This window comes from Neolamprologus multifasciatus, chromosome 14, assembly GCF_963576455.1.
Source record: "Neolamprologus multifasciatus chromosome 14, fNeoMul1.2, whole genome shotgun sequence".
NCBI classification, from domain to species: Eukaryota; Metazoa; Chordata; class Actinopteri; order Cichliformes; family Cichlidae; genus Neolamprologus; species Neolamprologus multifasciatus.
This window is the reverse complement of record NC_140452.1, coordinates 19736604-19751217: the sequence shown is the minus strand read 5'-3', so window position 1 is coordinate 19751217 and position 14614 is coordinate 19736604. Positions and strand designations below refer to the sequence as shown.

At 38.3% G+C, this 14614-nt stretch overlaps 1 protein-coding gene across 1 annotated transcript in view; it reads left to right on the top strand.

Moving 5' to 3' along the window:
* Nucleotides 1-502: 502 nt before the first annotated feature.
* drd2a (dopamine receptor D2a) overlaps nucleotides 503-14614 on the top strand; it is a 53934-nt gene continuing 39822 nt past the window's right edge. The window contains exon 1 of the mRNA XM_085130392.1: nucleotides 503-1243. The gene's annotated coding sequence lies outside the window, so the exon portion shown is untranslated. The remainder of the gene's footprint in view (nucleotides 1244-14614) is intronic.

The following is a 14614-nucleotide window of genomic DNA, read 5'->3' as shown; positions in this document are numbered from 1 at the left end:
ATTGACCTTCCTTCAGACCAAAGATCAAAAAGAATTGGGAGAATTTAACAATGTAACATTTATATTTCTGGTTTGGACTTCCCAATATATGCACACACTGATGGAAGGTGGTTTGTGTCATTTGTACTGAATGGAACCAGCAGGTGCAAATAAATCTCAGTGGTGTAATATGAAATTGTACATTCTTTCCTTGTTACTTGTCCCAAGGACAAGCAAAACAGTTTGCTTCCTGTCCTTTCACTTGGTAGCATTTACTGTGTAATATTGCTGGGATGAAAGCCAACAGAGTCCTAAGAAATGCCAGCAATTAACAATAATGACAAAGTTTGGCAATAGATGAAAAAAAAACATATATAAATAATAAAGATCTCTATCTAAGAAAATGATAATGAGGAATGCGTGGGATGGATTTGTAAGTCCATGTGTTCGCTCATTTCTTTCATTACCATTTTTCACTGCTTGTGCTGATCCACCAACTCACATCCTAACAGAGCATGTGCCCACTTATTAACCAACTGTTTATTTAGTGATCAAAAGATGTCCAAATTTTTTTAAAATCACACACTGCCATTTTCCATTATTTACTTATTACACAAAAAGCACAACCCGTGCCACGGAGAGAAGACTGAACTGTGGAAAATCTGAGGCAAACGTAAGGGAATAAGGTTTCACTTACACCGGTGACATTACAAAAAAACAACAACAAAAAAAAAAACAAAAAAAACAAAAACACGCATCCCTCTTAGGAATTAAACAGATGTAACCCCGCCTTGATTTTCCACAGTTCTTCACAGCCGCCGCGTCTCCCGTCTCCGTCAGTGCAGAAGGTAACTTAGCTCTCCGCGTAAAGCTCCTGGACACCAGAAGGGCACCGCACAGTTTCCGCTTCTGCTTCTCCGCTCTCTCAAGATCAGAACTGATTTAAAAATTGAAAAAATAAAATAAACCTCGAGGGTTTAATTAAACGCCCGGAAAACAGCAAGTGATCTTAGGTGTTGTTTAATTCATTCGTTCACTGTTAGGCTATGTATTTTGGCTCCCAGTAGTTTATTTTTTTAACCTACCAGCTTGAACTAATGCCTCGCACCAGAGACGACGCGAAGAGACGGTTCCTTTTTTTTTTTTAAAAGAGTAAGCAATGAGTAAAGCAAATAAAGGATACAGTGGGAGCTAACTGTGGATGATCTTGGATTTAACAGCCGCTTCCTGTGAAAGCAAAGATTCTGAAACTTATGGCGTGAAGGTAAGACCGCTCTTACTGTTTTCTCTGTGTGATGTATTAAACTTGAGAAAAAATAAAATAATCCAGGGTATAGTTTATAATCTATGACATATCGCTCAAAGATACATACATACATTAAATAACACTGCAGGTAGCGCAAGCGGCTGTGCAGTTTTATTTGTATGACAGGTCTACTGTTTACCTTATCGATCCTTGCTGGGCGTTAATATAAGACAGTTTTAACCACCACAAGAAAGGGTGGGTGGCTGGGGGGTTATAAGTGAGTTATACCTTGTTTCAGACTTGAGAGTGGCGATGTGTCCGTGTCACGGTGCCCTTCCCAACCCGCGAAGCGCTGATTTCAGATCTGTGCTTCCCAATTTGTAATTAGTGCTGGGTTTTCAGAAGCAGCGGGTTTTCGGCACAAGCTTCGTGCTGCGCAGGTGACTGCTGTACAAGCTGCACACTCCGTCCTGTGTCAGCATCACTAAGCAGCTTTCACAAGTTATAAACAACAGGAAATAAATAAAGTGGAAAATGTATCTAAACCTCTCTTGATAAGTCTGCGTGCCTCGAGAGCGCCTTTGGTGGAGTTTATGTTACTAGGTGAATATTAAAAAAAAAAGATGTGTATATTATATGTATGTTCCGAGTTACTGCCATATTCTAACTAACACATAAACAGCATAAGAAATAACTGAATAATGCTAATGATTGCGGTGATTTTGATTTAAGACTTATCTCTTTTGATTGAGTCAGTGCTAAAAGGGGAGAAAGAAAGGAAAGAACAGTATGACTGCCTTCTGGAAAATATTAATAAGCCACCATAACAACAAAAACCTGCTTTGACATTTGGTCAGCAGCTGCTCTGTACCCAGCAGGTATGGATATCTGAATAGGTCAGGTGGTTATAACACCTGGTTGGCAAATTGGTGGTTTCATCAAAAGGGACGCTGTCAGGCTTTATTTGTCAAGGAAAATTGCTCATGTCAACTCCACTTAACTAGAATTAACTATTTAAATCTTCTTTAATATAGAAAACAAACCAGTAATCCTTAGTGAACCCATCTTAGGTTAAATGGATAGAGGCTGAGCCTGGTTATTGAATTCCCTTGACACATTTTGAATTCTATACATTCCTGTGTCTGATCTGCTGGATGCTTTTGTGTGGAAAACAGTCTGACCAGAGCTGCCTGATGCAGGCTTGTCCAGCCTAGTTGTTTGGCCAAAAGCAGATTTTCTGAATGCAATCTCCCGGATGCTTTATAAAGAAATATAAGCACTAATTAATCCCTACACGGATTATTTGAATTAATACTAAAACACTAACAAGGGCTCAGATTCCATAAGATTCCTTAAGATGCATTGTGAGAGATTTGATTTCATGGCAACATTTACATTGAGGTGATGCACAGACTTTGAATGGATTAAGCGCATAAAGATCTAAAGGGAAATCACTCGATGCTGCCGTTCGATCAATAAAATGTTCAGATTCAACACATTGCTCTCAAATGACATGCAGTCAACAGAAACGACACTGTGTCGCAGCTTGTGCTTGTTAAATCCAATTACAAACCCAAACAAAAGTTGTTCGGGTGCAGGGAGCTGCTGCTGTGAAACCACAGAGTCTTTTATTAATCAGACAGATTTGAAAGTCATTCACAGGAGAAATCTTATGTCGGACCGCCGTGGTGCAGTTGTTTTGTTTTGCAAAGTAGAAACTGTAAGGAATTTAAATTTAATTTTGTTGTCTGTATGTATTCATACTGTATTTATATATTTATATTTGTATAATGCTGTGTACCTTTTGTAATTCTGTTTGCAGTCTTGTATGGTTTAAGCCTTGCCATGCTCTGGAGGAACATTTAATTTCATGGTGTATAGTATTACCTGTACATTATATGGCTGAATGAAGCCGCTTGGCTTGCCACTTCAGAAATACACTTTAAAAAGTGACTTTTTTTTTTACTAATCAAGTCTTACATGACTTTATGCATCTTGCAAAGTGCAACTTCATAAATGTGTAGGTGCAGAAATGAAACCACATATATTCCAAGATCTATAAACACTTTTTAATCATTGTGTATAGAAGACGCAGCTCAGACCCAGAATGTCACGGAGCACTTGATGATACTCAGTCGGGCCCCAAAAAACAGCACATCTGACCTTTGCGTGTGGCGCCATCTGACATCTAAGCAACCGAAGATGAAATATAAATAGTTTAGATTTTCAGCAGAACATAGAGCTTACTAACTGGATGCCTGAAATGGCCTCCGAATAGTGTAAACACGGACTCCTTCAAGAAAAAGCGGAGGTGTATTCCCTTTAATATCCCAAAAGGATGCCCATCCACAAGCTCTAACTCAGCTACAGGGTTCTTCTTGTACGTCTCACAGATTTTATATCATGGTCATGAGCCACAAACATCCCTGTAAGTAAATCACTTAATTGTATTGGATCTCTGAGACTTTATCCAACTTGTTTACAGTCTCTCTCTCTCTCCCGAAACCCCTTTCCCAGCATGTCAAATACATCAACGCTCAAGGGACGCACACAATTACTGACAGGACGGACGAGCCAATTAGGTCCAAAACCAATAGGAGATCTATTATGATTGTGGTTCTACTGTTATATGCTGTGATAGTCAGGTTAGCTGGTTGGTCTATATATGCGTTTATGGTGTGTCCATATTACATATTGATCTAAACGGTTTAAACACTATTTAAAATCACTAGGCTTTGTTTGTTGTGAATAACTGGATATTGATTTTTTTTTTATTACTCATTTAACACTTTGCAATCACACATATTTTATTTTTAAATGTAGTCACATGGAGAGGAGTACACACACAGTACTATATTTTTGGCAATTATAGTGCAGTTCATAACATTTTCAAATCACTAACACCTCCACAAATTCAATTTTATATTTAGAAGAGACGCACAAACATACAGAAAAAAGCTGCAAAACTACTCTCTTGCATTTAGAAACAGACAAAAATAATTTATACACACTTACTGCTCTGTTGGATAGAAATCCACCATTGCACATTTGTAATTAACATAAAAGAGCCTGCTGGTCTTTATGTTTTTAAGCTTGAGCAACAGGCAGTCAAAACTTAGTATACCTGGAAGAAACACTGAACCTTTGAACAGCTCGCTATCTCACTAATCCACAGATATACACACACAGGCAATGTTTTCCCAAAGGTATGATCCTGCTTTACCTGCAGTTAGAGAACAGTGTCAGAGAAAATTAGGCAGCACCCTCATTTCTGCATGATTGTACAAACCATCCACCTTTTCTTAGTTACACATTGCTAGTACCACGTTTTACCCACCTTTGGAACTCAGAACTGTCGCATAGATTCAACAAGGTGCTGGAAACAATTCTCAGAGATTTAGGTCCATAATGACATGATATCATCACACAGTTAGTGCACATCTGTGCGATGTTAATTTTTTAATTCGACCACATCGCAAAAGTGCTCGACTTGACGGAAATCTTTAGATTGTAGAATAGAGCCTGACCAATATATTGGCAAGTTGATTTTATCTGCCAATATGAGCTATTTGCTGATCGATTAGTATCTGCTTTTATAACAGATTATGAATGAAAAAGTAAAAGTAAAGAAGAGATGGGAGAAAGACTCTTCAATCATGTTACGAGTGTTGATGTTGCATAGTTTGTCCTTGCTGGCAGCACATTTGTTTGTAAAGTGTAAACAAGTCAATAAATAAATAAGTCAATAAATGATAACCTATCTATTTGTGTTGTGTGTGTGTGTGCGTGTGAAATATATCAACCAAAATATCAGTGTCAGTCTTACAAATCCTATTTCAGTTTGGCTCTACTGTGGAGGCAGTTTAAGTAGACCACATAAATCTTCATGTTGAGGAAACCAGTTCCAAATCATTTGAACTTTGGGACATGGGTTGGTCATAAAGCAACCCGATATCACGCCAAAATGTGTAATAGACACGCTGGTCCACTGTGTCTATTTCACGCTTTGCCTCTCCAAAATGTGAACTGGACACACATGCAGAAGTTGCATTACCAGCAGGGGGAGATAATATATTAAAGACAAGAAGTAATATCAGGGTTCTTAATCATCAGAAATGAATAGGATGGGTGGCCAATATCTATATACATGCAAATGGGTAATAATTTCAGTCTAGCACTTTCCTGGTTATTTTCATGTTGGCTTGAAATAAAATATCACCCTCTGCTGTTGCGGCAATTTACTGCAACTTCTGCATGCACATCGTTTTCATGCTTTGTATTGGCGAAGCGTGAAAAGGGTCAGATGGATCAATGCGTTCATGGTATTTATGCTAGGTTCTGACCCAACAATATGCATGTAGCAGTAGAAATGACATATCAGAAAAGGCAATGTTTTTATGATCTTCTATTGTCCAATTTTGGTGATCCTGTGTAAGCTATACTTAGCTAGCATGAGTGGCAATCCAGTGTGGTCTTCTGCTGCTATACCCAATGTTCTCGTACCTCTGGTATCAATAACACATTTTCACTGACCAATTTATGTAAATTCTAGAGATGGTTGTGAGGGAAAATCCCAGTACATCACCACTTTCTGAAATACTCAAAACCAGCCTGTCTAGCATCAACAACCATTTGTTCAAAGTCACGTTTCTTCACTATTATCCATCCATCCATTCGCTTCCGCTTATCCTTTTCAGGGTCGCGGGGGGCGCTGGAGCCTATCCCAGCTGTCATAGGGCGAGAGGCGGGGTACACCCTGGACATGTCGCCAGTCTGTCGCAGGGCCAACACACAGGGACAGACAACCGTTCGCACTCACATTCATTCGCACATTCACACCTAGTAATTATCCAATTAACCTATCCCCATAAGCTGGTGAACAGATATACCTAATAAAGTGACCAGGGAATATGCGCACAACATATGTGCATGGATAGTCGACATCGTTGGCTAATTGGCTGTAGCTCCTATAGAGCTTCATAAAATATAAGAAGCGTACAAACCTTGGCTCAAAATGCAGGAGAATTTTTTTCTAGTGAAAACCTGCATGAGACAGATGAAAGACTTTGGGTTGATATTGACAGGATGAACATTACAAGACAAGGATTGAGGATTAATAGCAAAATAGAAATAAATAAATAATGTTTCAGGAGAAATGAACTTACTTCACCGTTCTCTTGTTGTGTTGACAGTTTGGTATGAAAAGCTTTTAAAAACCACAAATATGTGGTTCACCCAAGGGTTTCTCACTGTAGACTTTAAATTAGCGGCACTTGTTCGAAATCATTCCAACTTCTGCAGATGGTGCTTGACACCCAGAGACCCTCTAGGCAGTGTAGAAAGAAAAAATACTCTTCTTGGCTGTGAATGTCAACCTTAACAAGGGCCAAAATTAAAAGGTGAAAGTGAGATGAAGTAGGCCGATGTGTCAGTTTTGATACAGCACATGACTCATTCGGCTCTTTGAACTATTTCTTTTTAAGCGATGTCAAATGCCAAACGAAAGCTGGGTTTGTATTATGTTAAAGACTCTTTCATGGAAGTTCCCTTGACATTTTCCTCAACAGCTCAGGAGTCTTTTGTTTTAGAAAGCAAAACAAGCGTTTATTATGAATAACAAGAGTCTTACTCTTTGTGAACTTGATGCCCAGTCAAATATTATTTCATTAGAAAAGTGACATTTTTAGATGTTTTCCTCTAGTTAGGTATTCACAACCACAGTCAGGAGCATAGTATAAGAAAACTGAAGAAGTGATTTACTGCGGTTATAATAATTTATTTGATCAGTCCTGGTTATGTAAACGGTTGCTTGCAGTAACAATCTCACTGAAACCGGCCCTTTGATTTCATTATTCTTGCTGTTGCTTTGAACTCATTGTCTTTGTTTTCTGGTATGGATTTTTTGGTTGCTTGCCATAGTTTTTGCCAGCTCTGAGCACAAAACCATAGGCAGCTATTTAAAACAGACGAGCTTAGATTAGCTTTGCGCCCAGCAAAACAAAGGTATAACTGGTGGCTGGTAAAAAAATATGATCAAACACTGAGCATTTTAAGATTTTCTTTAAAAAAAAGAAAAGAAAAAAGATCTAAGTTAAGGCGGGGATTAAAAATAAATGGATTACTGGACCGCTCTTGTTTTTGTTGTACTGTTTAAGCCTTAGAAAACTGATTCCTAAACAATATGGGGACATTAGGCGTAACTCAGTAGTATTTTCATAGAAATGTTATCAGTTTGCGTACACAATAAGTTTGCACTCACTTCATTTAGTGAATCAGGTTTATTCTACCATAGATTAAAAGAAATGTGACTGAGATTGTACTGGAAAGCCCCATTTCACTGTATGAGAAAATATACTTGTCTACATGTGCATAACAGAAGGGGAAATCAACAAAGTAAAAATAACATAAAGAGCACTGTGGAGGACGTACTCTAAAGTACTTTGTGGAGCGTGATGATAGCTATAAAAAGCAAGTGTTGCTTAGCTGTTTTTTGGCCCTTTGGAAAGACAGCTCATACGTTGTTGCTAGAATCCACTTAAGCCTTTCTCCAATTACTTTCATGTAATTCATGTTACTAATGGGACCATTCTGGATTTCACCTTTCATGCCTTTCATCAGACCATGAGACTTTGCTCTAATTTTACTCTGTGCTTGCCTGTTCTGCTCTTTGTTAATAACCACTGTGTTTGGTTGAACAACAGTTGCTAGTCAGACTGGAACTTGAACCCCTCAAGATAAGTAACATTTTGTTGTGCAACCCCTCAGAGCTTGAGAACGTCTGACACATATTTCCATACACTATCACCGGTAATTGTTTGTGCTTCTCAGTAGGATTGCTTTGTTCTGCATTTTTCTGTGTCATCATTGCACACCCTGTACCACTAGGCCTTATATGGAAGGAAACCCCCTGCCTATGTAGATTTGGCACTTAGGGGCCTGGTCTTGAGCTTCTCTGAACTCAATGTGCTTTCTTTCAGACTTGTTTTTCTTCTTTCTGCCAATGAGACTTTCCAAGAGTCCGAGATATTCGTTTGTTAGTTCAACCAGTGGATGGGTATCTTTTTAATTTATTCGTGAATGCAATAAATATGTGTAGTATATAGGAAGAAGTAAAATAAGTACCAACACTTAACAATATTTCTTGTGTTTGAAACTGCAGATAGGGCTTTCGTTCTTTTGCATCTCAGTGATCACAGAACAGCTTGAGAGTAAATAAATAATGTGAAACCGCCACAAGACACTATTGTGGTTTCTGTTTTTACAGCCAATCCATCTGGTCACCTGACCTTTGACTGACTTACACTTGTTGCACCTCATTTCCCACTGTGGAAATGTGAGAAGCAGCTGCTCAGAGTCTTCATTTAATGACACACAGTTAAAAATTCACCTTGAAACAAAGTGACATATTTTCATGTGTTTAATTAAACAATTCAGGACAAATCCAGGGAATCGTTGGTACTTTTCAAGTTTCTCGTATAATAAGACCTAAAGTGTGTGAGCAAAAAAGAAGGGGCAGATACTCAACATTACAGGTGCATGCACTTCTGTTCATCTGTTTCTGGCTCTGTGTTACATGGGATGTAATGGAAAAGTAGTAAACGGTGTGTGTGTGTGTGTGTGTGTGCAACGTCACAAGGGACCACACCAGTTGTTAGGTTGGAACTACCCGATCACCTAATGAGGTCAATGGAGGATTGTTACCAACCTCCGTTTCCTCTTTTGGCAGTGGGTGGATGTCCTTCCATTACCCTTATGGCTTGATCTGAATAGAGAATAGCTCAAATCTTCACAACAGTAACCTTTATGTCTCACTGTATAAGCAATGTTGTAGCATAGGTAGAATTTTGTAACCTCTGCGGTTAAGCCTTCATGGTTGACTCATCGGTGCTTTTTATTCAGCCCTTTATGTATCTCTTTCACTCTGTTTCAGTGTGCCGTGTCTTGACACTTCCTGAATTTCCAATATATCATTTGTTTTCACCTCCTTCAGACAGTCTTTTCACAGTGAAAGCTCCCTTGCCAGTGTTAAAACTCGTACTTTGATTTCCCTTGATATGGGTTATTGCATACTATATCTCAACCAAATAAATGGCTGGGTGGTCTCTTATGTAAGTCACGTTGGCGCTTGTGCATCCTAATGCAAACTGCTGAGGGCCTTTCTTCTTTAACTCTGTTTAAGCAGAGATATGCTAACCCGGTGCACACTGTGTAAGAAGGATGGATTTGATTTAGTATGATACATATATAAATATAAATACAGCTTTCAAACTGTTCCAGCGTCTCTTCGTTATGAAATTTGATTGTCTCACTAAAACGAGAGAGCGTACCTCTGTCCACTTTCATTTGAACAGAAAACACAGCTTACCAATTCTTTTTAGTAAACAAGCTCCACGTTGCCTTTTTTATGTAAAATGTTTATTGCTTTTATGTCAGAGGTGTGCCCGATCAAAGCAAATGCACCCCATATGGATGTTGCGAGAAAAACTTTTAATTGCAAGAGCCGAGAGAAAGGCGGCATAATTGCAATGACAAGATAATGACACACTAATTGCTACCGGAATGAGCAGGTTTATTTTAGGCACAGTAAAAGTCATACCAGCTACCACCTACACAGCCGGTCCGTACAACGTGGCTTCACATTTGCAACGAGCTGCATTTTCACTCATACAGCAACAAAGGGGGGCTATTTTCTGAGAAAGCGAATTTACAACATAGTCACTGACTTCCTCAGCTTCGGTCATTCTGACCCAACAACAAACAGGGCTGTGCCAGATAGAAAACTAATTAGGATGAAGGTTATCACGGGCTTAAATCAAACATGTTGTTGGTATTGACAGACTGATATCAGTTTAAGCTTTTGTGTTCAGCTTGTATAGGCTGTTACTAAAAACTAGACAAAGATTTAACAATAAAGGGTCTGAAGAAGGTTAACTAAGACTAAATCCCTGTGTTCACATAAAACAGCATAAGCTTGTTAACTTATTACACGAAAAAGGAAAACAGGTGTGACTATTTGGCATAATCACTTTAAAGGCAATTACCTTGATCCAACATCCACAAATTAGATTTATGTAACAGAAGAGAAAATGGGGGGAAAGGCAAAAAGAGCCACAATCGGACAATGTGTATCTCAAGAAGCATAATGACGGTTTTGTAGTACAGCGAGGGAATTTATTTATTTATTTATTTATTTATTTATTTATTTATTTATTATCATTCATTTCTTCAAGTCAAAGTCTCATTGAGATTTAAATCTCATTTCCAGGGGAGACCTGGCCATCATGGCAGCAAAGGTTACAGCAAATACAACACATAACAAGTAGGGGTGGGTTTTTATAATCGATTTATCGATTAAAATCGATTCTGGCTTGGATAACGTAAAATCGATTCATTAAAATCCTGAATCGATTTTTTAATATAAATTTATTTTGCCCAAAATGCCAGAATCTCAGGTGAAAGATCACAAAATTTTCAACAACCACCAAACAGCTAAGACAGTAAATGAGAGCAGGTACACGGATTTTGCACAAACACACAGCGTGGATCAGAATCAGTGAGATGTCGCCTTTCTCAGCTGACGGTCGGGGCTGAAAACCGACAGATTCTGATTCTGATCCGCGGGTCCGCGCTGTGTGTTTACGCCCTTTTTGCGCTGATCATAAAGCTGTTAGTTTTATCTCTCTCCAAACAATATTGACTGAACCAGGAGCAAAAGAAGATCCAAACTACGCTTCACATAAACATCGTCATGAATTCCCTCTGACTTTTGCTGTTTTGCTTCCACCAGGATAAAATCACACTTCATGCACAGCTCTCTCTCTCTCTCCCTCTCTCCCTGTCTGTCTGTTTTCTTTATTATTTGCTTGCTTGTTACGCACAAGTCTACCGTTGTTTACAGCGCTGTCGGCCGACGTTTTTTTTCGTTTTACATACTTCCGAAAAGAAAACCTAATTTCTGCCGTTCAATATTGAACAAATTTCAACTTTTTAAAATTATGCAAAATGCAAAAGGCTCTCTAATAAAACCGCTGTAACTTCAGAGGTAACATTCATGTGTTGATTAATGGTTTTCTTTCGTTTTTGATGTACTGCAGAATATTTTTATAAAATCCCAGAACAGGAAAATCACCTTCATGTTTTTCTGTGTTTTATCTTCAGCTACTTTGACACAAAGGCCTCTGCTGTGATGCTCACACCTTTGATAAAGTCTGGAAAGTGTCAGCTTCCTTTTTATAGATACAAAAATATGTAAATGTACTGATCTGAATTATAATATTTCTGACTGTCAAAATTTCCCAGATTCAAATCGAATTGAATCTAATCGAATCGAATTAAATCGAATCGAATTAAATCGAATCGTGGATCAAATCGATTCGGGACCTTGTGAATCGGAATTGAATCGATTCTAGAAATCAGTGACGATACCCAGCCCTAATAACAAGTAAAAAACAAATACAATATTTCACACAAACATACATTAAGAGCCATATTTAAAAACAGTAACACTGACTAAAAGAGTTATTCTCTCACTCCTTTAAAATGGACCTAAACTCCCCCATGGTAACCATTTCTGCCAATTTCAGTTCCTTCTGTAGACTATTCCAGGAAACAGGGACAGCCTTTTATTTAAATGCCTTTTTCCCAGTTCTGTTCTGATTTTCAGGACAACTTATTTGCATGGCGTTGTGACAGCAAAGGCTATATTGGTTGTAGTTTTTACACATATAAATACACAGATAAGACTGAACTAGCCCGAGGAGAGAGTTCTAGATAAAACCAACCAATGGGAACGTCTGCTAATATACAGAGATGGCCGATTTCCACATCCAATAATAACAATAAACAAAAGGCACAATGATAGACACTATCCACCCTCTTTATGTACTGGGCAGGTGCATTCATAAAAAGCAGATCATCAAAATCTAATAACAATAATGGATTGCATTTATATAGCGCTTTTCAAGGCCCTCAAAGCGAACGGATAGAGAAACAAGATTTACAAAAAAAACCTTTCAACTTGGACACAAGCCTTTCGATGTGAGTTTTAAATGACAAACCTTGATCTCTAATGATACCTACAATAGATAGAAACACAGATAACAACTCTTTGCCATTTGAGAATAACGTGAACTTTGAATTATTTAACACCAGGTTAGTTGTAAGTTGAGTTAAATGTTACTGAGCAACATCAAAGGCAGACTGTAAAAAATCAAGGGGTTTGTGCTACTGAAGGAAATGAACAATAGGTTAATCATCTTCATAAAGATGGAATGCAGCATTAGATAAATTTTCACAAAGGTTATTTATATAGAGAGAAACAATTATTTGATCTAATTCGGAATATGTAAGTTTGCTCACTTGTAAAGAAATTAAGTCTCTGATTTTTAGGGTAGCTTCATTTAATGGAGAGAGACAAAATTTCAAGCCTAAATCCAGAAATCCAGAGTGACCAGCATTTGATCCCTAAGAAAATCATGATTTAGTACTTGGTGAAGAAACCCTTTACACATCTTAAGAGAGGTTTGGTTCCACTCTATAAATCCTTTTGTTTTCTTGGCTGCTGCTTGGTAACTCGAAGCTGCAGCTCCCTCCACAGATTTTCTATAGGATTGAGGTGTGAAGAACAACTTAGTTACTCCATTTCCTTACTGTGTTACTTTTTTAGCCACTCTTTTGTTGCCTTGGTGGTATGTTTTGGGTCATTGTCATACTGGAAGATCCATCCACCGCATGGCCTCCGTTTACTGGCTTGTCATCGCAGTCACACTGTACCCTCCTCAGAAAAATAGCCCCAAAGCATAAAGTTTCCAGCTCCATGTTTTACTGTTTGGATGGTGTTCTTTGGGCCATGCTCAGTATTTCCCATTATACAAAAACATCAGGACAAATTGATACCCCTCAGCTTGATTTTGGTTTTATCTACCGCAGCACTTTCTCTGAAACCATCTCTGAATCATTTAGATGTTCACTAGTAAACTTAAGATTGGCCTGTACTGTCAGGATCCTGGGTCTCCTGACACAGCGTTTTTAGTTCTTTGTGATTCTTGTATTTTGTACTCGTGTGATTTATTCTATGGATTCTAGTTTTGATCCTCTGCCCTTCATGTTTCTCTGTGCCCCCTCTGTTCTGTGTACGTCTGTGTCTTTGCATGTTTGAGCTTCTTGTTTTCTGTCACTCTGTATTGTGAATTATGTTCTCATGGTTGGTCTTTTGTTACTCCCTCAAGTCTAGTTTCTTGTGTTCCAAGCTTATTGTTTCCCACTGTGTATTTTGGTTCTTAGAGTCCTCTGCCTTATGGTTTATGTCTGTGTTTCTTAGTTGCTGTCTCCACCGTGTCAAGTTTGCATCTCTGTGTTATACTTCCTGTTTTACTTTGAAGGTCCGTGTCGTTACTTCCCAGTGTATTTAAACCCTGTGTTTCTCTGAGTCAGTGTCGCGTCATCCCTCATGCTGTGTGGATCTCCCTGTGTGTTTAGTTTGTCATTTTCCAGTTTAGTTTAGTTTGCTTTTGTAGGCTTTTCCCGGCCAGCAAATAAAGCTGTGGTTTTGAGTTCATCCCGACGTGTCTAAGAGCCTGCATTTTGGGTCCAATTCCTGCCTGCCACACAGCGATTCATGACATGTACATGTGCTTTCTGGACCAGGGTAACCTTCTAGACACGCCAACATATGCTTTAGTGTGTTACTATTGGTTATCTTGGTGACTGTGGCAAGATCTTCCACTGAGGGTGACAGATGGTCATTTTTTCTTCCATTTTCGAGTCATTGCACCAACAGTTTTATGTTATCGCCAAGCTTCTTGCCAATGCTCTTGTAGCACATTCCAGCATTGTACAGGTCTACACTTTTGTCCATAGAGATGGAGAGGATGGAATAGAAGAAACTGATTGAAAAATTTATTGATTCTGTGCTCAGGTGTGCTTTATACATCAATCTAATACGTTGAGATCAGGAGTATCTGTAATTGATTGAATGATTGATTGACTGTAATCTGTGTGCTGAATGACTAAATCCGGTTTTGCTTTGCGATCAAATAGTTGTCACTCAGTGGCATGCAAATCAATAACTTTTATATAATGTGTTTTTTCTAAATTTTTTGCTTGATTATGGTTTATGTCTCTCTCCATTAAAATGAAAATATCATCAAAATTAATGACTGTTCATTTCCATGTAAGTGACCACACTTACAAATTCAGCAAGGAATCAAATAATTATTTTTCCCGACTGTAAATGTTCGAGTTTGAGTGCTTCTGTGAGATTAATAATCAAGTTTAAAGGCTCTTAAATAGCAGCAATTTAATACAGCTGCTATTAAATGGGGCTTACTGTAAGATTAACAGGGTAGTTGCGTGGTTTATTAAACTGAATTTTCACAACTGGTGCTTAAT